Source organism: Malurus melanocephalus, unplaced genomic scaffold (genome assembly GCF_030028575.1).
Source record: "Malurus melanocephalus ecotype Western Australia unplaced genomic scaffold, MMel_1.1 scaffold_399, whole genome shotgun sequence".
Classification (NCBI taxonomy): Eukaryota; Metazoa; Chordata; class Aves; order Passeriformes; family Maluridae; genus Malurus; species Malurus melanocephalus.
In genome coordinates, this window is record NW_026623631.1 from 253,698 (window position 1) to 277,536 (window position 23,839).

General features: G+C 43.1%; 1 protein-coding gene across 1 annotated transcript in view; it reads right to left on the minus strand.

Annotated features, from left to right (window-relative positions):
• The window catches only part of SGCD (sarcoglycan delta), a 291,805-nt gene that overhangs the window by 168,572 nt on the left and 99,394 nt on the right, over positions 1 to 23,839 (minus strand). Inside the window, exon 2 of the mRNA XM_057379277.1 lies at positions 17,735 to 17,920. The gene's annotated coding sequence lies outside the window, so the exon portion shown is untranslated. The remainder of the gene's footprint in view (positions 1 to 17,734; positions 17,921 to 23,839) is intronic.

Consider the following 23,839-nt stretch of genomic DNA (forward strand, 5'->3'; position numbering starts at 1 on the left):
GAGCTGAGACAAGATCTGCTACTGGCCAAACCTGGACACTTCAACAGATTTTCCTGATCTAAAGCTAAAACTTTAAAGCAATTTTAGCTGCTGAGAGAGACGCTGTGATCAGGCATCTTATCAGGAAAGRAACACATCCTAAAACACAAAGCTGAACAATCTCCTTGTTACAGCAGGAAAAAAATCCTGTATCGTTTCAAAATCTGAGAAGGAAGAAGCAGCTGTGTATGTCCTCATTCCCAGTTTTCAAATGGGAATTTGTTCTGTGTGCAGACAGACAAATGGGGGTCCCAAAGGTTTGAATGCACCCAAAATTCCCTCTCCTCCTATGACAGAGGGATCACAGCATCCCTCCCCTACATTTAAGAGGCTCTCTGGCAGTACTTGTAACAAGTACCCTGCTCTGCTGAGGATTTGGTTTGGTTTTTTAAACAAGGTGTTTGCTTCAACATAATTTGGCCAGCAGAGATGACCAGAGCTCCAAGATGTAAAGAGTTCAAAACAGATTAAAAATGCAAATTTCCCTGAATGACCATTTCAGCTTTCCTTACTAAACCACTCAAACTTTTCAGATATCAATTCCAACATCAAGAAATAAGAGGACAAGCCAAGAGAAAACAGGATGAAATAGAGGGAAAAGAGGGGAAGACAGAGACAATCCATTACAGCTCCGTAATTTCATCCTGCAAAACTTCAGTCTGTCTGCACCACCAATTCCATTACTGTACACAGCTCTACCCTTCAGCAGAACCAGAATTACAGAAAAACCCATTTTTAAAGGTTAGTGAGAGAGATTTTCATTGACAGTGACCTGCTTCAATAGGGGCACACCRTGTAAGGCAGGAATTGCATTTGCCTCACTCCTCCAACACAGGTATTTAAACTTGTTTAGGGCTGYGAGTGAAAGACGTCTGATGGTCTTAATCTACTCCCCAGAGAGAGCAAAGCCAAGGAACAAACTCACTTGATTACCAGGCTCTGTGAAAGATACAGTGAAGCTGGTATTACACAGCATATTTTCTTGTCAGAGGGGGCTGATTCCTCTGGCATATTTAGGAGTACATAAAAAATTAGGATTCACAGCTGCAGGGCTGGCAGATCAAAAGGGGAAAATGTTAAAGCTCCCAGCACTTGGAATTCCACTCAAGGGGATTCATAAGCTGTTTCTCCCAGCACTTCTTCATTGTTATTTTGGCAAATTGTGTTTACTCCAAGGCAGGTATTCTGGGCTATGCTGGACAGCCCCAGTGTTGGATGCAAATCCAMCAYTAAACCAWGTCCCMAAGTGCCACATCCACAGCTTTCAGATACCTCCAGGGATGGTGACTCAACCACATCCCTGGGCAGCCCATTACAATGCTTGAGATCTTTCCTAAATCCCAACCTGAATCTCCCTGGGTACAAACTGAGGCTCTTTCCTCTCATCCCATCACTTGTTACCCAGAACAGACTGATCCCCCCCCCAAATCTCCCCCAGCCTCTTTTCAGGCAGTTGTAGGYRGCAGTAARRTCCTCCCTCAGTCTCCTTTTCYCCARGATAAACACCCTCAGCTCTAGTAAATTCCTTTTAAGTTCATGTCACTTAGAAAGAAGTTTTGAAGTATTGAAATGCTACTGAGGAGCTCTCCAAAGGGAGCAGCAAAAGATCTCTGGTGGARCTGCAGCCCTGTGGCTTCACTGAGCCTGGAAAGGACTGAGCTCACAGGATGCCACTGATGCCAAGAGATGATGGAATTATTATCAGAATTATTATCAGTATTTACATAATCAGCTATGCTAAGAGCAGATACTGTGAAAGCAGCAAAAGCACTACTAATTGTATTATTCTAAACTTAAGTGTTCTCAACCCAACCTGGAGTTCCTCCAGGGGAATTTGCCTGGGGTTTTCTTTTATTTTTTTTATTTTTAAATCAGCTAAATTATAGCTTTCAAAAAAAGCCTGGCCAAATGACAGCTTATTCTTCAAGAGGGCTACTGYACAACAGGATGGGTGAAATATCAAGATCATTTCCGTGGAATTTATTCCCATTTCCCATCCTAATTACTGATGGATTAGTCAGTGTCACTGGAATTATAACAATTTGCCTAAGCAGCAGGTTTTCAAATAATGATGGAAATTGCATTCAGAAGCAGCTCCTCCACACATTATTTATCCATAGTGTGTGTCTGTTTACGCTCCACGCATGAGTGGCTGTTTTGTCCCAGAAGATCCACGAGAACACGATAACAAGGATCCTACAAGCAYAGACACACGTTCCTCTCTYCTCACTTGCAAAYATTTCCCTTTGCAGAGCTCTCACAGCCTCTGCTGCCCTGCTGCATTTCACACTCCCTCTCGTCCTGCATGGGCACCTGCCTGACCCATGCAGGGGCTGCTCATTCCAGCAGTGTCAGTTCCCTCGCCACCTTCTTAAAATATAGAAAAAAATCCTCCTTCCACCTTCTGAAAAAATAGAAAAAAAAATCCTCCTTCCACCTTCAGTGAAGGCAGGGAGGATGGCTGGAGCCCAAGCAAACACTTCTCCTGCTCCCCTGCAAGCTCCTGTTTCTCCCCAGGTGATACGATGCACCATTTCAAACATTTTTGGGGTATTTTCCTCCTTCCCTCGTTGGCTGTTTCAATCTCAGAATGGCTTCCAAAAGGCTATGAGTTTTTCTTTCTTTTTTAGAAGTTCATTTGCACAAACAGAAACACTTTGTACTCCACGCAGGGAAGCCTTCTGGAAYAGGCTAGGCATCACCAACTTGTCATGGCTATGCCTTTTTTAGCTGCCTGATGGCTTTTCCCCCTTCAAAAATAAACATAAATTATCTGGAGGAGAGAGGGAGGTTTGTTTTSAAACTGAACCAAGCTCTCTGAATCTTTGCTATCTGCACTCTCTCACTGCAGCAAAGTGAGAGCAAAGCTCAGGCTGYGCCCCAAAAGTTTGGTGGGTGCAGATCCAGGTGAGACCTTGGGCTCTCTGCCCATCCATCCCCTCATCTCCACCAGACTGTGAGACCAAAATCCTGCAAGAACACCAACCCCCACTTGCCCTGAGCTCACCCCTGCCAGCAACATCTCTATTTGACCAAATCCTCAGATTTTTGAAGGTTTTCCAAAGTTCTGAAGTGTTCACTTGCACATCCATTTTGACCACTGCAAAAATCTCATTTTAACTGTTTTAGGAGCACAGAGTGACAACTGAACTTGAAATTAAGCCATTTTCCCTCCTCAGCTACTAAAAAAAGCTCAAGTGTAACTTTCCTGCTGAGCCCAGAACGGTTCATGGAGACTCAGAACCACATTGGTGCCATGGCTGGGGCTGTCCACAGYCACCACACTGAACTGGGACAGGTTGATGTGCAACCCTTGTGTCTGCTTGGGAGCTGAGGTCAAGGACAGATTAACAGCAAAGCCACAAAGGGAAATCAACCACTAAACTCCTGCCAAAAGCCACAGGCAATTGGGTGATTAATGCTTTGAAAATCCTCCTTCCCAATCAGGGCCTGTTCTAAGGACCAAGATGGGTTCAAAACACCTGCAATTAGAGGGAAATTTATATTCAGTTATTTGGGAAGCAGGTTTTTACTTGTTGAAGGCACAAAAAAGGATCTATTTTTACTATCCCTGTATGACCTTTTTTTTCTTTTTCTCAGAAAATGGACCCATTTCAAACAGCAGCAATACATTGTTCCAGCATAGAGCACTCAGCACGTGAAAAGCGAAAGAATATCACTGCTCCCATTTCCCAGGGGCCACAAGAGGAGGGAGGAAAGGCTCTCTAAGGGCACCTTTCCTGCAGTGGGAGAGAGGATTAAATCCTGGGAACACAGAGCCYCTGTTCCAGCCACAGCTAATAAATAAAACCCTGACATGTGGAGGCTGCAGGTACAGAATCCTGGCAGGAGTCCTGCTGTGGTAATGCCCACATGTGACAGGAAACCTGAACAGTCACTTAACCTGGGAGGTAGATGTGACAGGTCCCCAATTCACTGCAATATTCCAACAAGTTTGGTAAAACCACCAGAGATGGCTTGAAAATAAATTTTCCTGTCTCCAGAAAAAAAAAAAATTAAAAAAGGACCTTCTGAAGTCTGTGCATATGATGTCAGCTCATTTTTCAAAGGGGCAACATGACAGCTGTGCTGGAGAAAAATCAAGAAACCCAGGGGCAATTAGGCTTTAATGCCATGGCAGTGGGGATGTTTATCAACATCCTCATTAYAGCCACAAGTTTCTTGGCAAAATGTTTGATAATAAGGTACATGGGATATCATAATTTCTTTGGAGAATATTTTTATGCGGTTTTTTTTCTCTGTTGTTTGAAACAACAGCACCCTATGCCAYGTGAAGCAAATGTTACTGCAATTATAATCTACATTAAGGAGAAAAAAGGAAGTTTTGCAGATACTTTTGCTTTATAAAAACTAAAGAACAAGCATGACAGGAGGCACTGCTACAGAGGGCACTCTGAATTCTTCACCAGTGGCCCCTGACTACCTCACATCTGGCAAATTACTTGTTTTCCCCAAATCCCAGGTAAGGGGGAGGGACTGCCCCTGAAAAGATTGAAAATCTGAAGCAGGAAATTATTCACAGAAAGTATGTTCCAGAAAGAGACACTCAACCTGCGAATGGTTTTTCCACTCTTATTTTCTTCTGTTAGCACACTGCAACCTCCTGTTTGTTCACAAATATTTATGAGTGTGTCCTCCGGGAAAATTGAACATTCAAGGTCTGCTCGGAGCACATTCTTGTCCTGAGGCAAGACTGGAGCTTGGGCTGCTACAACATCAAGAATGCAATGGACTTCAGCCCATCACACCTCACCTGTGAGCTACTCCCTGAGCCTAAAATTTCACAATTTAACAATAATTGTTAAAGTTAYTACCAGAAGGAAGCCCATAATGAAATGTGCTTCCATTGTACCCCAGAGCAGTTCAGCAAAGGAAAGGTTTGGGCATTCTGGCAGCTGCTGATGTGCTGCTCACAAGAAAGGCACGACTGGGGTCAGAATTGCCGTCCATCCCCTCCCTGCACACTCCTGCTCCTCGTGCAAAATGCACGTCTTGCCCTCCTTCTCACACTTTTCCTTCTCCAGTTCTACGAAAACAATTAGAATCTTTGATAATTTCTCACTGTGTCTTGCAGAGAGGAAATGGAAGAACAGGAGGCAGTGGTCAGGGGGGATGGTGCCTGAGCGAGGTACTGGGAATGGGGAGCAGCCAAACCCTGCTCACTGTAACCCCCCTTCTTCCCCATCCCTTCCCAACTGTGAGAGATCAAGATCAGCTTTAGCAAGTGTGGAATATAAAGCAGAGCAGTGTCAGCATCAGCAAAAGATCTACGGCAGCCACCAAAGCACCAAATGCAGAGTCCTACCAGAACACCTCGCCTGCTCCAGTGACTTCCAGATCCAGAGCCCCAAGGGCTTCCAGCTCTCTCCCCTTCTCCCTGAAAGGCCCCACAGCAGCACAGAATGCAAGCTCCAGCCAGTGCTGTTTTACATTCCATCTGTAAATTGATTACTCAAGGCAGAGGAGAATCAGCTTTCTTCAGCAACCAAAGGTGAACTGATGCTCCATTTTCAGGTGTGCAGCCTCCTTCTCCTAGAGCTGCCTGTGGCACAGGAGCCTGCTCCCCTTGGCCCTCCCTTGCCATGAAGAAGATTGTCCATCCCCACACCACAGCCTGCACTGCCTCAACACAGACGGCATCAGATTTCTGATGCAACAGGGAGAAACGCAGCGAAATAAGGACCTGATGAGGAAAAGCTCGTGTTCTCAGCCTTCCCTGCTGGTTCTGCACTCAGACTTTGTGCCTGGCACAGTCTGGTTTTATATGCAGGTCACTCAGTCATTCTTCTCACATGTATATCAGGTGCTGCTGGAAAATGTGGCCATTATCCATCAAGTCCTTAGCTTCAGTCAGCTTCCAGAGGAAGAGTAATAGATGCACTTGTGTTGTCACATCATTGTCCGAAATGTCAGGGTAAAAAGCCCTGAGCATTAACAACTCTCTAAGGAAATCAGTTCTTAAAAAAAAATGTAGAATAGAGAGAAAAAAAGAATGAGAGGGACAGAAGAAAAGTGCAGAGCTTCCCTTGTCATCAGTGATGACTTACACAGGAAAGTGCCCTGAGCTGCTGTATGCCAGCCAAGCACCCACACCATGGTCTGACTTCCAGTGGAGTTTACATTTTGTCAGGATAAAGCAACATGTGCACAYGCTGGTTTTAATTTCCAGGATCTGGGAACAGCCTTCTCTTAGGACATCATACATTAAAAGAGACATATCGGTTTGAAGGGTGAGACTAATCTCATCCCAGGGCACTTGCATTAAGATTCAAGCAGCGTGGARAGGTGATGGTATCAGGCAGTGCAAATCATCACAGACAGTAAAGGGAAAAGGGGAAAAACAGAAAAGAGAAAGATGAAATCAAAGACGACAAGAAGCAGTAGTCAAAGTCAGGAGGAAGAGGAGGTCAGGCACCCAAACTAATCAAGGTGACACGGTGATATTTTCCTGGTGTGGTCAGTCTCTGTGATCTGCTTTTAAAGGATTTGCTGAAGTTAAGCGAGAACTACGCAAAGCTTCAAAGCTTTTAATACACTGGCATGAACAAAGATATTACTTTGCTGAAAAGTGAGGTAGAAAAGGGAAGTGAAATGGGAGGGAAAGCATACCCTGTCCTGAACAGCCCCAAACTGAATTTTTTTACTTCTACTCACCAATTCCTAAAAAAAGACCCTAACCTGGGACTACACACCCGGCAGAAGAGCTGCTGCCATTCCTGAAAGGCTTATGAAACTTACGGTACATATTTTTGCATTTGCAGCTGCAAGTACATAATATCATAACCTCAAATGACAAAGGTAAGGTGTAGTAAATCCAAGAGTGCTTTGCCCGCTCTGTTGCCCCTTTTACACAACCCCTCATTGCAGCACAATCAATACATCCAAGATGCTTACAAAAAAAATAGGAAATTAAGCCAAAGTTATACGAAACTGCAGGACACTGCCTCAGAGACAGCACCATCCCCAGTTCTGCACCAGATACATCCCTTCTTTCTCCAGACTCCAACAGGAGAGGCATGGCCACACTCTCAGCATTACATCCAAACCTCCAGCTCCTTAACTGGGCTYGTGGATTACTAATAAGTAATTGATACACAGGAAATGAATGTGAAGCCACTACTGAGTCTGCTCCTGCATACAAATAGCAACAGCTGAATGCACAGCAGCAGCAAGCGCTGCAGCCCTGCCATTCCTGTGGCATTTCCAGTAGGAACGTGCTTAAAATACCTCAGCACGAAGTGTTTCACTTCGTACAAATGATGCTGCTGTGATTGCCCGATGCCTTTTCAGTGAGAAAACTGCAGAGGGCTGAGGGGGTCAGATAAAACCTGAAGATAAGGTGTTATGCAGACACTCCTCTGGATGAATATCAGGGGAAGAGAGAGACTTTAAGGAGCAACACAATAAGAAATCAAGATAAAGATTTATTTTGCGGCGCACAAAGCCACAAACACAGCTCTCCACGCATTCAGTCTCTCAGAACAATCTTCCTATTTTTTTCCCTGGGAGCCAAGAAAGTCCCCAAATTCATCTCTGTGCACAGCCTAAATTCATACTTAGTGCCAACTTTGTGTCTGCATCAAATTCCTCCACGGTGTAAGATGCGACACCGTAAATAGACTCATTTTCGTTATTTTCTCAAATTGCGTTAACTTTCTCTCCACAGCATCCTCCAGGGCTGGCAACACAGAGACGTGCAGGAAATGCAAATCACTCCCCTTTTGATATGATAACCGTGGCAGTGAATTGCATCCCAGAAATCAGCCCAGGATTACAGCTGAGAACTCGCTGAAAGCACTTGGCTGTGGCGTGGGGCCAGGAGGAGAAACTTCAGCTGGTGGCAGGGTTTGGGAAAGAGGAGAAACGTGCACCACCCAACTACCTGGGGCTGCACAAACCCCACAGAAGCAGCCTCAGGGCCAGTCTAGAATTAAAAGATGCAAACAGGTGCTAAAAACAAGTGTGTATTTATGTATGCAAATTCATGGGGGAGCTGGATTAAATATGAATAAGCGCCCAGGAAAGCAACAGCCAGAGGCTGTAAGATAAAATCTACCTGCCAGACAAATACAGATGGGTATATATATAAATATATAAACAACCACACAAAAAAAAAAAAAAAAAAAAAAAATCACATTTCCTGCGTTGACCTATTTGTGGTTACAGAACATTATGACAATAATTATAATCATGTCTCTTTCATTTAAATAATGTTTTTTCAGTTTCAAAGATTCAGAGGATGCTGGAATGCAAATAAAGATAATGAGAAGGTGAAAATAATTGTTTTCCTAATGCCTTATTTTTTATGTGCAAATGCCTCTGCTAACAGCTACCAGCATTAACCCTGGGCCAGAACCCCACGGAATTCAGCACTGCACAAACACTAAAAGAAAAAGCTGCCTTAACCCCAAGGAATTTTCATCTCTAACAGCAAAGAGGCAGCAGATGGATATAGACAGAAATAATCAAGAGGCAGTAGTTAACAAGGCAGGAGTTAGCCTCAGCAAACCAAATCCCTGATTGCTGCGTGCCTTGTACAGGCACCACAACAAAGAAGAGTTTTGATCATCCATGCCCCGCGACACACGAAGCTCTGCACATCCTTCATCTCCACCRCTGTGCTCCATCTGTTGCCTCCACACTTGCTGGCAATCTGTGTCTCCTTCTCCCTCTACACTTGGAATTTTCACACAAAAGCTCTCTGGGCCAAGGGCTGCCATGCATGACCTCGCTCTCCAGCACATTCCTTTTCCCTCCTTGGGCATCTCCCAAAGATCAAAAGCAACAAACAGGAAATACTGTTTAGACCCCAAATTCATTGAGCCTTCACTCTGCAAGGCCGGTATGTTCCACATCTATTAATTACATTATGTTTGCAAAAGATCCAGTGAAGTGCAGGGTAGGAAGGCACTCGTGCATAAAAACATGCTCAATGAAGTGTTAGCTTTCACTTCCATGCTTCAATGTCCAGTGTGACACGTTTCCCAATGAAATTCAAACCTCAAAAGTGGAAAAGAAGCRGCATGCAAATGGACCTTGCCTGCACATTAAATCACTGTTAGCAAATCTTAATCTCTTTAAGTCTGGTCATTTAAAATCAGGTCTATTTAACTTGCAAAGATAGGGCAGGTTTTATTGATCACCCCTAATGCACTCTTTAAAAAAATGAGAGCAGTGAGATACACAGCTCAGCTGATAAAGGCTCACTAGAAARATACCTGATAATATTTACAGTTATGCTGCTGTAAATGTGATTTCTATATGCACCAGAATGCAGATWACAGTTCATACAGGAAAGGGAAAAGCCCTGCCACAGAGGAGGTGGATTACTCTCTCTATTGACTSAAAGCATAACTGTAAACTTTTACAACACAGGCACAGCAATCCAAGCCCATTTAGCTCTCAGTTATCATTCCCCAATCTTTCTCCAGTGCCATATTTTGTGCCTGGATTTCCTACTCTGAGTCARTGTTACACCTGAGTTTTTGAACCATGAACAACTGCTGACATTTTTCCAGTTGCTATAGAAATAAGTGGGTTATTGGTATTTACATTATGGCATCACCTAGAAGTGCTCATAATTAATCAGAGTTCTTCCTTTGACACCTCTCAGAGAAAGACCAGTGGAGAAGCAAGTTTTTAATAAGAGAGTGCAGCATTTTCCATCCACATGGACAAGCTCAGATAAACACACTGCAAGGTCTAGATGRTTCTACATGATACAGCTTTTTGCTCACCTACTCCAGCTCTTWGCAAAGGATTTCACTTATGAACCACCATGTAGAAAAATGAAAAGTATTTTTCCATGCAAAACTAAACAAGATTTTCAATTTTTTTTCGTTTTCTTGCCATGCTTAAATTAAACCACAACAGGCTTCCAACTGATACCTAAGACACCACTCCCATTGCAACTATCAAACACTCACTTTTGTGGCCTGAAAGAGATCCTAAATGTAGCATTTACAGACACAGGAAAAACCCACAGTTAATATACAGGCACAGGATTTCCAGGGTTTATTCTACTGCAGACTTCTTGTGCAACTCAGACAAGTTCCTTAATCAACATTTACAACAGGCTAACTCCTCCACCTAATGAACAGGTGAACTGCAGAAATGGATCACTGCCTAGGACATGCTCTGGAGCTACGCTGTCAAATAAAGGACCTAAATAGTATAAATCCCCATCAACGACTKGAGGCAATTATCAAATGTTTATTAGCCTCCAAAGTGAAGGCTAATAAACCTGCTTATTTTAGCAGATAAAGTCAAATTACCYTGACTGAAGTTGGTAAGTGTTCGAAGATTAACAGCTCTGGCCTCATATGCTTTTAGTTATTGGTGATGAAATGTCAGCTCAAAAAACTGAAAGATACTTCCTAGTTATTTAGGCAATGTGAAAATTGGGCAGTTATTTTCCAGGAAACATGGCCTGCCTGACAGGTTTTAAATGAAGAAAAGTGATATTATTACAATTATCATTAGAAGAAGATGTCCCTCATCAAAATGTGTCTGGATTTTAACTGACAAGGTCCAGGTTAATGCTGTGAAAATGCCAATGAAAGCAAAGCCTGTGGCTCAAACTAATTGTCAGCRCCGAGCAACCTCCACCTCTAACCCAGAACAGATTTATCACTCTGTGCAGACTGTACTCATGACAAGAAATGTTTGAATTAATCATTAACAACTAGAAATTCCTCCCAGACAGAAAGCAAGCAGAGTGCAGGGCTGCCCACACCCTTGCTCCCRAGTTCCTGAGCCAAGGAGAGGAGCCAAGAAGCACCCCTGAGGAGAAAGACTTCCCTTGTTGTTATTTTGCCACTTCTAAGAACATTCCAAGGGGAAAATTCCCGTGGTCCCGTGTTTTGATGTCACTCCTAGGAGCAGCACAACAATGCAGAGAAGGACTGACAACCTCCTTACTTCAGTCCTAAACTCAAGGACACTTTGGGAGGTGTTACCCMACAGTGCCACTCAAACACTGCCTGTCCCACCCAATTTAACACATAGAATGCAAAGGGGTTTGTACAAAATGTCCTGAATTCTCTTTCTTTCATTTCTATTTCCTCTTCCCCAGCATTCAGACCCACCAGAATGACTGGGCAGAGGGAGAAGAGCTGAGAGCCTCCAGTACCTGACAGAAGCACGAGGAAATGGCACAGCCCTAACCCTCATGGTGCTCTTTCACTCAAAATGTTCTCAGCTTCTCCATCCATGGGRGTGATGGCATCACAACACAGCTTGAGTGCACATCAATCTGGTGGCTCCCCGAGCCCAAGTCTTTATACAACATCAAAGGTAAAACTGTTCCTTCTCACAAGACACAGACTGGACAGCACATCAGCAATGGGAAGAAAGGAAGAGGGGCCTTTTGTCCTGAGGTGGACAAAAAGGCATCTGGCCACTAATGTCAAAGGCACCAAGCTTGTCTGGAGAGATATAAATGGAGCTACTTGACCCCACCTAGCAGACAGGGAAAAAAAAATGTAAAAAAATAATTCTCCCTGTTTTTTTTTCCTGGTCAAGAGTGAAAAACAGATGGTATTTGGTGCTGTRGAGGAATAAGACACCATCTTTGTTAGAGAAGGCCAGTACAGCAGAGTCTCTGCTGGCCCCTTCCCAGAAACTGGGAAGCAAAGACTGAGGGGGTGTGAACCCATCAACAGAAATGCTGCTCACTTCACTGTCCCTGCTCCCCCAGAGGTGAAAGGCTCCTTCCATTCACCTACAGCACCCCTGCCTTTTTTGCTGTTATCTATATATTTACCACAAAAACTCCATGCTGAAAAATTCCCACTAAACGATGCCAACAAGAACTCTCAGTTCGCAGCTAATGCTTGGCTGCACACATTCTCCTGTATTTCCAAACATTTGCAGTATGTTTCAGCTTCCCTTCATTAGACATTCATAATTATTTGCAGCACATCTAAACCTGTTCCATGGGTTTGTGCTTCCAAATACAGTCCCCTGGCTGTGAAAAAAATCAGCATGACAGCACTAGAAAGAAAGTAGAATTTGTGTCAATCATGAGGTAGAGCTCAGGAAGAGGAAAATAGAAGCCACACCATCATGATTTGAGTCAGTGACTTCCACTAGGCAGCAAATTYGGCCCTTTACAAAATCCTAGGTATTTCTTAGAGATCACCCCTCAGTTAAAAGTTAAATCAGTCACCATCCGTGACAATGAACTTCATAATAGAAACGTAGTAAGTGGAGAGTTCTGGTACCTAAACTGAAAACTTTAGTACCAAATGGATTTTCTGGTCTAGAGAGACACTGTTATAGAGAAAACTGTCCCCATAGGGCTTCACAGCTGGTACTGCTGTGGCTTTGCAGGGCTGTTTCCAGCACACCCTTCCATACCCTTGGGATTAAACAAAGTCTTCATCAAGGAAAGTCACACCAAATGCTCATTTTTTAGCTCAGCCCCAAATAGCCACTTACAAATTRGTCAGGGCTTTCCAAAATCCTGCCTCTTTCAAATGTTTTCATATATCCTAAAGGGCTCCCTAAGGAAGGGCACCTTTGGCACTTGGACTGAGCTGTGCTGGCTCTGCAGTGCTCAGCTCAAGGCGTCTTTGAATATGAGAACAGASCAGATCCTGAACTGCACCCCATGCAGGGGCTTCCAAAAATCTCCTCTGTGATCTTTAGAGGCTGTCCAGGGACAGAACTGCTCCTTTAGGCAATTACATCCCCAGGGCTGCCAAGAGCCTTTCAAACCCTCCCCTCTTCAAGTAAGAGGCCATGTAAGTTTTTGAGGATCATTATGAGGCAAATATGTCATTCTGAAGGATGGAAATACAACAAGCTGCAGATCATCTGAACCTGAACCTTACCAAGCCACCACTGAGACACAAAAATGTTGCTCCTTGACTGCACAGGGGACTTTCTGACTTCCCTACCCACACACATAAATCTTTATCAACTTAGATGCACAATTAAGCCAAACATTCATCCAACAAAAGATAAAAAAATTATTCCTTGGGTGGTGTCACAGCTGAAAGCAGAGCTGTAAAGGCTCTAGAGCATCCTGAGTGATCAGTCTCATATCAGACATTCTCCACTAAGCTTTGTCTGGCAATGTTCCCACTATTTGAGGAAGGAAATGCACAGCTGGAATGCACAATTGCCTTAACTCCATGGCAGGAGGATGGCAGTTCATAATTAATTTTCCACATCAGCTGTTGGCTGCCCTCCTCTTCCTCTCTGCTGGGCTGAAAACTGTCGGTGGATACTTATCCAAAGAGCAGGCCTGCCACAGAGCAAAAGGCATGATTATTACTAGCTASTGTTTTACAGTGCATCCTGGCCAAAAATCAGAGGCAAGTGAGCCTGGGCACAGTGAGAGCAGCACCAGTGCAAAGGCAGCTCTGCCAGAACCTGCCTGTCCTCTGARAGATGCCAAACCAAAGGGAATAGAAAAGCAGGATGAAGAGAGGAGACAAAAAAACCGTGTTCTCAGAGAAAGGTTTGGAGCCAGCTAATTCCAAAACATCTGCAGCCCAAAGAAACACAGGACCTTTTCCACCCTGGCTGTGCTCTGCCTAAGACACGGCCCAAGGGCTGCCAAGCAGCAGCTCTGCAGAGGACAAGGAGCTCYAAACTGCTTTGTCTTCTGAGAGGAAGAATGTGTGCTCCACTCAGAGCCAGCATATCCCTCTCCTCAGTCTCCAAATCTCTGCATAACTGGATTGCTCAGTTAGTACAGGGAGGTTGCTGGTCCTCACAGGGGGAAGATCTCCATGAGAAAATAAACCCCAACTTCATCACGCTCTCTGAAGCACCACCACAAAAAAAAAAAAAAAGAGGGCAAGAAGGCAGAGCCACAAGCTGCCAGCCCAAGAGCAAGGCCATTTGTATGACTTCAGGCAGACCCACTGACTTCTCAGTACTTCAAGAGCACTATTGGTAAAGCAAAGGACTATTATATTGCTGCTCTGTGATTGTTATCTTGAAAACATCATGTTAGTTTTGGAGTTTCTTATTTTCTTTCAGAAATTCAACTCGGTTCTGCCGCTGCTATCAGCTTTTTAATTCATTTTACAACAAGATATTTGTTATCAGAAATGGTGCTTTGATATGTGTCAGGTTGATGGATTCAATAAAAGCCCTGTCAGGAGGAGCTGAGTGAGTGGGGCTGCAGAAGTGGTGCCATCAAGGGAATTGATACATYCACAGCCAGGCTGCTGATCTTGCAACAAAAACATGCAAATATAATTGCTGTGTTATTACCTCACCCTGGCAAAACAGGCCAAAGAAACACTAGGAAATATTTGCATAAATGTTACTCAAGCAAACGAGCTAGGCCTGTTCACTGATGAATAAAAACATGTAAAATACTATGCTGCATGCTGCCCTCTTGTCCTGTTTGGTGTGCAAAATTCAAWCCAGGGGAAGAAAAGTTTTAATCAAAACAAAGATTTTAATTTAATTTGGGGAATTCAAGCAGGTGCTCCAAGCAAGCTTTTCCCTCAATAATGTTGGAGGACAATTTTACTGACAAATTTTCAGACACAGCCACCTACACCCCTCAGCAAAGCCACTAAAAAGTTGCACTAGGGTCTTAGTTTGACAGCCAAACCTTCAGGCACATAAAATCAGAGCTCTTTGCTGATTTAATAAATGAAATCACGTAAGAAACAGGAGAAATTTGAAGAAGAAAATAGTAACTTTTTTTGGGAGAAGGAGACCTGCCCACTGCTCTGCTGTAGATCAAGCAAGGCTTCAYCTGGTCAGAGCATCACAAGTGCAGCACCACCTCTGCACTGGCCTGGAGCTCAGAAATTTTAACTGGAACTCATTTACAGAATGTCTGGAAAAGGTAAAAAATGGTATGTTGAGATTCACCTTTTAGAAAAGGGAAATAATATTCCAAGTCTAAACAAACCAAAGGGAGGATTTCCACAGCAATTAATCTGAAAAAGGTGAATTACACTGAGGATTTATGTTCATGTAATGAAGACAATTAATTGCTACAAGAGCCATAAAACACATTAAATGAACAGGTTTTTTTCCAATTCTATTTGCAAGATAAAATTTATTAACTATGTTAAATGGCTACTTAAAAATTTCTCTTACATATTTATTAAATGTGCCTTTTCAGCCACACAGAGCATTTTACTAACTGGATTCTACTAATCTAAAAACAAACAATTTCAGAAAAAAAAATTATTACTCTGCATGTTATCTGCAGATCCATTTAAACAAAATCCTCATACAATAAGATTACCATCAGCACAACTTCATAAATGCTGCTAAAAGGGAATCTGCTTGTCTCACAAGGATGAATGAAGTCAGCTCACAGCATTTGAACAGATGTTTCAGTTTTCAGCAGAGATACAGAGGGAAACATTGATTCCTGATGCCATTTAGTGTTACTGCAATCACTTAATTCAAACCCTCTCTACTTGGGAGAGCAGGACACGCAGAACAAACTGGATTAGGTGGGAGCAGTGACCTCAGAAGGATCCACATCCAAATCCTGTGCTCTCCACTACAGACTCAGCTGCTCAGCCAGGGCTATCTGTGTGCCTCCAGCAGCTTGAGCACTTAGACTGCTCAGAAATCAGGGTAAAAAGCAGAAGTGATCTAGAATTGACTCTCTTTCTCATTCACCATTGACAAAATGGGGATAAACAGCATTTCTGTCTTACAAAGGTGTTRTGAGAGCAGATAAAGTTGATGGCAGTCAAGCACTCTGTTAATCACGAGTCCCTGAGATGAGAAGAATCGATAAAGAAAGGCCTCAGCTACTTAAGTGAGCAACAGTTAGGACAAACCTTTATACTTCAGCAAAACCTTCTCAACCTCAATGTTCTTCTTTAAAAAGTTTCCATAAATGTGAGATTTAAATAAGAACCAAGTTTCAGATCTGATAGYCATGAAGTAAAATGCAAAAGCATAACTGAAGTCCAGTCTAGAGTTTAATGCCTAAATAATATTTCACAAATCAATTGTAGAGACCTTAGACTGAGAGTTAGACTGGGTCAGGAATGACAGGGAGCTCATTTACCATCCCCACATCCAAGGCAGCAGCAGCACCATGGTCACACCAGCAACCAACAACTCTGGAGCAGATCCTCACACAAACTGGGGCTCCCTGGGCAGCAAAACTGCCCAGAAAAACTCACACCCTCATTGCAAGGAAGATTTGCACGTTCCAACTCACAGATCTCAAACCCAAACAAGGAATAAACAAAAACCGCTGTGATTTCTACATTTCAAATTTCTCTCTGCGAAGAGTCAAGAAGCTCTCTTGATTACAAAACAGCTCTCAGGCAACCTTCCCTTTTAAGTGTTATAATCACAAGAGCAGTAGCTCGGAAATAAACACAAGTGAAGAGGATAATAAAGGCAGGAGCAATGTTTAACAAGCTTTTTTTCCAGAAACTGGGCACCACTGGAGCAGACAGATGAGCAGAGCTGTGCTGGGCTGTAATGATGGGAATCTCACCCTGGCAACCATGTTATTGTCTTGAAATTCCTCTATAAATTAACAGCACACGCTGTGGTTGGAACAGACCTTTCCTGACCCTCAACGTTTAAAAGTTAAGCACCCAATTTAAGCTGTTCCARCCAACTTTTCCCTGCAGTTGCCAGAGATGGGCAGAGCTCTGCTGGAGCACAAGAGTTTGAGCCCACGGTTTCCAGAGATAACGTGGCAAGTGTAGATCAAAAGCAGAACTCATGCACAACTCACCTGGGTGCTTCATGGCTTATTTCAGAGGCTTTTAAGAAAGTCTTGACTTCTTTTCCCTGCTCCTTCACTAACACCAAGCACAGGTGTTATATTGCTGCTGTACTTCTCTCAACAAGATTACAGTGCTGGCTCAGTCACACAAAGGAAGTCAATACCCATGTGTTAAATGAAAAAGGATAATATTGTCTGATACCATTCTGCYGAGATCTGGGAACCATTGCTTTAAATTTGCTGGTTTTCTTTTTGAATCAGAAAACTTTGCCTTCAGAGAAATAACTYGACCTAGGTAAAAGAAGCCATAGAATCCAAAACCATATTACCCTAAAATCTCATATGRCACAATCTTCATCAACAATTTGTCCTGACCTTCAGTTTCTTGTTAGAAAATGGTTGCATGTTGCCTTGCCACAGCTCCAGCATAGCCAAGGCAATATTTGTGTGGGTATGAGAACCCCCACACAGGCAAAAATTTAAAAGTGCTGCACAAAAAGGGAGGAATATGAAAGGGAGGAAATTGGCGTGGTATTTCCATCCTTTTTAAACAGTAAGAATATACAAAGCACAAAGGAAAGCATAGGGCTGAATTACAAATGGGCTACTTCATTTCCTTTTTTTTTCCCCATCTCTGACCCTCAGAACTACAGACATTAATGAAACACAACAAGTGGGATTTTCAAAACAAGGATTCTTATCACCAAATATCCATCACCAGCAGCGACACACAACCATCAGCAAGCATTTTGTTCAATAAAGAACTTCACATAAACACACACCCCCTCAAGCCCAAGACAATAAAAACACTTCACTCCTGATGAATGCTTTCCAAATTCAGGGAGAGCAAAGCTTATTTACAGACACAGTAAGAGCATGGCGTGAATACAGCAATAAACTCAAAGGCTGCTAATGTTCTGTTTTCCACATACACACACATTCAGAAAAGAGCAAAAATACAAGAGCAGGKGCAGAAATACATACCTTACCAAACTTGACTGTTGGACACGACKGGTTTCAGAGCAACATTGGTGTGAAGGGAAGTCCCTCAGGCGACCACCAACCACAATTCCTTCTTGAGCCCCCCAGAGGCTCCAGCTCTCCCTTGCCCGTGTCCCTGAGGAAGATGCAGTGTCCTCCAGTATTTCAGAGCCTCAGCTGCAGAAGATGCTGCTCGGGAAAAAAAAGAGAGAAGAAGGTGTGGCATTAAATTCTAGGGTCAGTTGTTTGGCGGATTCAGAGCAGAACACAAGACAACATTGGATAGGAATGAAATGTCAAGGCAGGACAGAGAGTCTGTGACAATCCATCATGTGTGGCACCTTCAGAGGGCAATCATTGAATTCAAGAACTGTGGTGCAAAGCTATTCTTGCTTTACAGTACTTTCAGAGTGTCCCTAGACCAGGAAATGAATGACAGCCTGGCTGCTTTTTATTCCAGTCCAATATCATAATACAAAAGTAAGTAATGCACTTCTCCATAGGGAATATTTTAATTCATTATGGCATTTCTGAAGAATAAGAGGACTTTCATATTAAAAGCAGAGACATCACCTCAGTCATAATACTCTGCACGTTTAAATGGCTCTTACTCAAGAAATTCAAAGCTTAGGAGCTCACAGCAGATGGGGAGTCGTGACTGCCAGCCCAACACKCAGCACTTCCCAAAGTTCTGCCTCCAATGCAATTGTCAGAGACCAGTAAATGTCTTGGGGTTTTCTGGGATTGGGGGGCTCAGCATCACCACGTTTCCCAGCTCAGCACCACTGCTGAATGTGCTCAGAGTTTTCAAGAGGTCAGACCCTGGCACTGAGCAGGGATTTGGGGCCTCACTGCACACAGCAGGTGAGACACAGTGATGGAGGCACCAGCAGCACTGCCAGCAAGCAGAAACCTCAGAGCAGCACCGAAACGTTTAAATGCCCATCTCTAATTCCTGGCATGTAGGAGACATCCAAAGGATCATCCTTCCCCCACCGAGATAACACAGCCTGCAAATCAAAACTGGGCACAGCAACACAAATTGAGTGAGGATTGAGGAAAGAGCAGGATCTGAGCTCCCTAGGACAGATATATCCATGGCTTCCATACTTAAACCACACCAAGAGATGTCTTAACTCAGCAGCCTCTCTTACTTTGTCTASGAATGCAAAAAAAAAAGCAAAGRAAAAAAACCSCAGAGATATTAAYGAGATTTCCCTCAGAGAAGAAAGACTGAGGCAGCTCAAAGTACCACAAAATCCCATTGCATCTTCACAGGAAACCTTGAAGCCATGAACAGGTTACACCTATCTGGAAAATACATTCAGGTTTTGGGCTTGCAAGGAGGAAGATTTCAGTAACCAGTATGCACATATGAAACAGTGCATACTGGAAGTTAGCATCATAGTACCATATATGAATTTATATATCTATAAACACACAGGAATTTACATAATGGGGTTTTTCTCTTTTTTTTTTTGCTGAAGTCCACACAGCAAGCACAGTCACACAGATCACAATAATCAAACATATTCACTTGATTTGGGACTAATTACTTTACTGGATCTGTATGTTACATGTTATCCCTAAAGGCTCCACAACACCTTGTGAGATATGAGATACCCCAGCAGGAGTCAGAGTGGCAGATCTTATACACATCTGCAGACTTTCTGCCTCTCTTGATCTCAGACATGAAGGACAAAAGTGGACCTTCAGAACTCCTGTCCTCTTCCAGGCCAACCATGAAAAATCYGACTGCCAACTGAAAAGGCTGCTGAATGACTTATGGGCACAGGAATGGCTGATGCTGCAGTAGTTTGATCTGCAGGCAGCAGCAAGACCTAATTCTRCTGCTTTTAAGGGATTTTATCTCTGGAGACCACAGCTACAATTACTTTTTCATTTCTACTCGTAAACTGTRACACAGAATAGTCACTAAAGGAAATCAGCGCTACATTTCTGTGCATTAACCACTGCATCAGCTGAGTAGTGGAAATAAAAGTAAATAAAAGTAACAGGATCAGAYCATCAGGGGCTGGGGAGGGTGGGGATGTGAGAGAGCCTGGCCAGCAACACAGTAAGGCAAAAGGATACAAAAAAATCAATGTACAGAAGCCCTCACAAGTTATAATTTCGCTCAGAACTACCAGGGGGAAAAACCAAGAAAAAATAATAAAAAAAAAAGAATATATGACATTTGTGTCACCCAAATGGGCACGATTTTGCAGAGAAACCCCTCCAAAGTCACTGAGTCACTCCTGACTTGATGGCCAATGTCCAGCTGGTTTCCCTCTCACAGTTAAGGAACCTGGAGAACCCATCACTGAACTTCCAAGATGCCTCTTGGATCTCCTTGACTTTGGGCAGTTCTTGCCAAACCCAGAGCCTCAGAGCACCCCATGGCTGCAGAGTGAGAACAGGGTGCCCAGAGAAGCTGTGGCTGCCCCTGGATCCCTGGAAATGCCCGAGGTCAGGCTGGAAGGGGCTCTGAGCAACCTGGTGTGGTGGAAGGCGTCCCTGCCATGGCAGTGGGGTGGAATGAGATGATCCCTTCCAACCCAAACCATTCTTTGATCCCTGATACAAAAATCATCCACTTCAGTCTGCAGCTGCTATAGGAGCTGSCACTGCTCCTACCTGAAACAAAACCAAGTCTGAACTTGCAAAAATGCCCCATGTCCTAGAAATCCTGCAATTCTGTTGTGTTGTTTCTCCATTGCTGTGCTCCCTGGCTCGTYTTTGATCAGAGGGAACACGCCGACAAACTGCAAATTACTTCCATTATCCCACCACTTCAGATTTTTACATTCAGTTAACATAGTTAAGTGGTATCAGATCCGTCTTCCACTCACAAAAGCCRGCATATGGATGTTCTCATTAATCAGAAAAGGCAGACGAGACATTTTTCCAGTAAAAAGAGAGTATTTCCCTTGGAGGAGTCTCAGTCCTTTGCTGATGGAAAGCATGAATTATACAAAATAACTACATACTTTAGATGTAACAAATAAGATCAAATATTAAATCTGAAGACACCATTTCTATCCTGTGATTCTTCCAGACCACAAATCAATGAAGTCTGGTAGARTCTCTCTCTTTCTCTCTCTCARGAAGCCTTGCTCTGTCTCTGCCYTGTTCTCACAYTTGTTTTAGGCATCAACTATTGATCCCTGTCGGGGTGAGGACAGGACCTGGCTGGACCCTCCTCTGTCCCAGCACAATCAACTTTTTATTTGTGTGTAACACAACTTAAGGTGCAGCTTGGGCCTTGTGGCCTGATATGACAACACTGGTGAGCATTTGCAAYTTCAGCAAGGGCAAAAATGAGGTATCTGGAAGCTAAACAACACATCTGGCAAGCAAATATTACAGTATAGTAGATATTCAAATTRGTATTAGTCTCATCAAAAATTAATTACAATCTACCTAACTGCAATTGAATAAATTAGTTGGGCGTAGAAAAGATTAAATATTTAAAGTGGCTGGTGACTGAAAAATAATTGAAAACATAACTCCTTCCTTAAATATTAAGTTGGTTTTTTTTTTTTATTTTCACTGCCAGTGTGGCCATTAAGAAATCACAATTCCAYATGTGTGCACATCCATGTAGATGTGCATGACACATTCACATACATGGAACTTGTTCATGTATATTCTTCTAACTTCCCTAAAACTAAACCTGGGTAAATATTGTAAATATTTTCAGTTAATAAAATTGAAGAGCCAGAAGAAAGACTGTGAATAAGGCGAGGGAAAACACAATTTTCCTGCTAAGTGCTTAGCAAGGTCACCCTGTAAAGGCAGGGAAAGAACCCCCAGCAGGCTCTGAATGCAGCAGGGGATTACAGCAATTCATTAGCAGGTGTATGTTCTAATTAAGGGAACTCTGCTGCTTTCTCCACATCCTCGGGATCAGGGACTGTTCCTGCTCAGCTCCAGCACAGCCTCAGCACAGGCTCTGGTCAGATGAGCTCTGTTATCTCCAAGGATGCTCCTGACTCCTCACAGCTCCCAGGGGAAGCTGTGAGACCAACAGCTCACCCTGTCAGCTCCATCTCTACTAAAGATCTCACATTAATTTGCTCTAAAGGTGACACAGGTGAAGAAYAGAATAAAATGAGACTTTGAATCCCTCCTTGCAGAAGGCTAATGGTAAAAAATCRGCAGCAATGCAACTCTGGCACCTTCCCAACTATAACACTCAGAGCATTGCCCACAGCCRTGTCCCAGACACAATCTATCATTCACCATGGCTCAGTACAAAACATAAATAAAACAGAAGTCATCAGCACTACTCRCACTCAGCTGTTTTGAAGCTTTTTTTCCCCCCCTCTCTTCCTTGCTAACAAAACAAACTGCAAAATAGGAGAGCGGCAATTCGAGTGATAACACCCACYATGAGAAATTTGGTGAGAGCTGGTGGTGTTTTGGCAAATTAACTCAATTAAAGAAAGCAGCCAATAATAAAATGAAGAACATGCTGACTGAGATTTATGCAATAGAACACTGTGGTGCTGCTGAAGATCAGCATTGATTTTTGTCATCCAAGTACAAACTAATGGCACCCAGGAAAAAGGAAATAAGTGGTTAATCATGCTTGTGGTAGGAACTATTCCCATCATAACAGCATCAGTGTTACATTATGAGGCTCAAGAGTGATTAATACCTTGCTGGGTTAGAAAACACTACAACACTGCACAGGTTTTGCTACTGCAAAACACTGCAACACTGCACACAAATAAATACTTTTTGAAAATGAACCCAAGAAATGCCTTGGAAATACTTCCAATCTGAAATAAYATAAACTCCTTTCTTCAGCAGGCATTTGGTTTTAGCCAAAGCTGCTTCTCAAGTTCAAAAGCATTAAGTTGCAGGCTACTGTCTAACTCTCCAATGCTGCATTACACTATTAAGTGTTTTTATTATTATTACTCCTACTATTCCAGTCTGGTTAGACTATAAAATAAGATCTCTTGGGCTCCTTAGACTCAGACTTTTACATCTGCCCTTGTACTGAAGCTCTTCCAGGAGATTATTGTTTCTTCTGCTAGTTCAATTGAAAGCAATGATGAAGTTATCACAATGCTTATGTCCTTGTCAAATAATGCTTYCAAAGGGTTGGAAGCACATTTGTGTGGGGAAAAAAAAAATGCTAACCTCATTTCCTGGATTTGGGAGAGAATAAGAAGCAACCAGCTTGCCCTTAACTGGACAGATCATCAAAAAAATCGAGTAATGAAATGAACCCAGCTCTCCCAACAAGAGCTGACAGGTTCGTACCAGAGGCAGTTGTGATACAGCCTTTGCTGATAGAACAATATCTGAGAGGATTTCCTCCAACTTAAATAGTAATCTAACAAGGAGACAATATTGTCACTTACCTCAGTGTCGCAGCCAAGCCACAGGTCTCACCTTCACATTGAGTGGGGAGTAACTGGGGCCATCAGGTGCCCTTTTATACTAAACTGGGAGCTGTTTCTCCAGCCCAGGTGCACTGCATCAACATTAACTGAACAGCTTAATTRCCAAATGCAGGACAGCTGAGTCCTTAACTCATGGATAAGGACTAATTGATAATGCACAAAGTCAGTGCCTTTGTTTGCCTTGATCCTGTTTATCCCTTTTACACAAWGGACAATGTTTTGCAAAAGTTGGGATTTTTCTTTTCCAGCTTCCCCTCTCCTCCTGTGTCACATATCCACACACCTCTGTCAGGATGTTCCCAGGGAAGGGCTCCACTCCACAACCACAGTGGTGGGATGTGCTGTGAAAACCTCAGCTGACCCCAGGGAAACAAAACCTATCAACATTTGCAACAACAGAATAAATTATGCTCACCAGGGAATAAACACTTCTTAATCCATCCCAACATAAACTTCTMCCCATGCAAAGTAAGTGCACCCAGACTATTCTGGGACATAATTTCTATATTCTGTAATTGAAGTACATTTCAGGTTGAAGAATGCTGTTTATTACTAAAGGTTCCAATACCTTTCCACCTCTTTCCCACAGCTGATGGCACAGAAATGGATCCTATTACAGGATCAGGACATTAGAGCACAAGCTTTTTRCACACATACCATCCTTCTCTATCAAAGGTATTAACTTGGC